The sequence below is a fragment of the Dipodomys spectabilis genome, unplaced genomic scaffold (genome assembly GCF_019054845.1).
Source record: "Dipodomys spectabilis isolate Male_0828 unplaced genomic scaffold, ASM1905484v1 ptg000152l, whole genome shotgun sequence".
NCBI lineage: Eukaryota > Metazoa > Chordata > Mammalia > Rodentia > Heteromyidae > Dipodomys > Dipodomys spectabilis.
In genome coordinates this window covers 4,735,921-4,738,471 of record NW_024870829.1, presented here as the reverse complement: position 1 = coordinate 4,738,471, position 2,551 = coordinate 4,735,921, and the positions used below count along the sequence as shown (strand labels likewise).

Genomic DNA, 2,551 nt, shown 5'->3' with positions numbered 1-2,551 from the left:
TGGAGGCATAGAATTCCATTGTGTAAATATACCGTATTTTCTTGATCCATTCATCTAATGGGGGCATTTGGTTTGGATTCATATCTTAGCTATCATAAATAATGTTGCAATCAACATAGTTGTGCTGGTAGTTTTAGTATGGTCTTGTTTATGATCATTTGGGTAAATCCCCAAAAGTGGGATTACTGTGTCATACGGGAGTTTTATGTAGAGTCTTTTGAGGAACCTCCATACTGCTTTCCAAAGTATTTGAACAAGTTTACACTCCCACCAAGAATGCAGTACGATTCCCTTGTGACCACACACCTTTCAGCATCTGTTGTTGTAAAAATATGGAATACTACACAAATTTTCATGACATACTTGCACAGGGGGCATGCTAATCTTCTCTGTATTATTCCAATGTTAGTGTATGTGATGCTAAATTGAGCACAGAACATTTTTTTTATATAAAGTATAATTTTTATTGATTTTATTAAACTAGACAATTCAACAAAATTAAGTTCAAAAGAATTGTTGTGAAATTTTAGAATCATATATTTCTTACATAAGCACACATTTAGGAATAAAATCAAGATAGACATGCCAAAAACAAAATAATTCCAGATATTTGTAGTCCAAGAGATGTGTAGGGGGAGGAATTCAATTATTCTATACAAGGCACCTGTCAAAATGAACATTGCAGCAAGTGTTTAGGTTTGTTAAAAGTTTTAAGGTTTTAAATATGCTTAATTTTGGGATTTTGCTTATATATGCCCAAAATAGGACCGTTTGGCAGGTATAAAACTTTTCTATAAAGTATTTAAGATTTATGGTAACAGACATTAAGTACTAAGTATGTACATTTCAGAGTTTATGGAACCTTTATTAATGAGAAGTTGCAAAGTCTTTGTGTAAAGAAGCAGAGTGAAGAGTTAAGACTTTAACTATACAGTTTCTGTTAAAACTTTAGGGATTCCTTACTTTATTTGATAGCAAGGAATAAATGATGATATAAGCCATAATGTACGCATGTATGTTACTATTCACACACATACATATACACACGTATACATGCACACATGGAGAAAGACACATAATTACAGCCAACACAAGTTTCACCAGTTGTTGAATATGCCTTAAACTGAATACTAGAAACAATATATGTTGAAGATGTATTTGTCTCTAAGAGTTCATTTACCACTCCTCTGATCTCTTAAAACTGGTAGTTTTAGAGAGATTTGACTTACAAAATGCAGTACAAGTGATAGCAAGTCACTTGGAAACCTCAGTAAGTATGTCATATGGTGTCTCCCTGCTCCTCAAGGATTGCTTAGTCTTGTAGACACTTTCAACCACCAATTTAGCAGGAGAATACCCTGGTAAAGAGTAAAGTTATAAGGTTTTAAATGGCATCCTTACTTGAGCTCTTTTTCCAACAACCAGCATGAATTTGTAGGCAGATGAGTGAGTCCTCAAAAAATTGGACTCTACATATATATTTAACTGACCCATGTGAAAATTCCTATGTGAGAAATGCTGACTGAGGTCTTGCTGATTTCCTGGCCAAGAAAATAAGAAAAAAAGAAAGTATTTTTAATGTTTTAAAGTTTGAGAATAATTTGTAACCTGTCAATAAATGTGTAGAACACAATTATACCAACTGACAAAAAAAAATGATGGCATTTCATGTATGTGCTCTTGGATTTGGCCAGTGATTTTAGAGGTGTCTACACAAGTAGAATCAGCATAAATCAAGCCAGCATTTTTTCATTTATGATATAAGGAAAGGTTACTGGTTGACCCATTTTAACAATGAAATATACAAGACACATTACAAGAGGATGGGTGAATGGGGGAGGTGGGGAGGTGTGAAGGGAAGGGATGGTAGGGGAAAAACAAAGGGGAGGGTAACAATGCTCAATAAGAAATGTACTCATTACCTTACTCATGTAACTGTAACCCCTCTGTACAGTATTTATAATAAAAATATATATTAAAACATACAAGGAAAACTTCTGTACTTATATGAAGTTGTATTTGTCACTCAATATAAGTAAGGTATTGGTTTTAGGACCACAGGCTTATTACTTTGGATACTCTAAATCTCTACATGAACACAGTATATTATTTACATTAGAATCTGCCCACCAGCTAGTGCAGTATAATTGCTGTGAGAATTTTTATTACATTCTATATTTGTAATGAAAACTAAAAGTATATTTATGCACAATCAACAGATACAAATTTTTTCAGATAAATTTTGTATGCAGTTTGAGGATGGAATTGGAGAGCAATTTCGAAAAGCACAAATTTCATCAAAAAGACCAGTTTGCAAATTGTAACAAGGAGCTAATCCAGCATCATTGAATAGTATGGAACTCCAAGGAGAAGTACTTGAATTGAGACAATATCAGAAAGTGTAACAACCCAAGGACTTTTTAAAATGCAGCTGCTAGAATTCTCATGTAGAGCTTTCATAACTGTTTGTGAAGCACAAATCAGAACCTCACTGAAATGTAGATGGTTTTCTCTCAACTTTCTGTCATGATCAGTCATTATCAATCAACAT

The 2,551-nt window shown here is 33.4% G+C and overlaps 1 non-coding gene across 1 annotated transcript; it reads right to left on the bottom strand.

The window, feature by feature from the left end:
* Positions 1–326: 326 nt before the first annotated feature.
* LOC122118439 lies at positions 327–433 on the bottom strand. Its single transcript, XR_006149362.1, has one exon. It is a non-coding gene; the product is annotated as a U6 spliceosomal RNA (small nuclear RNA).
* Between the last annotated feature and the right edge of the window lie 2,118 nt (positions 434–2,551).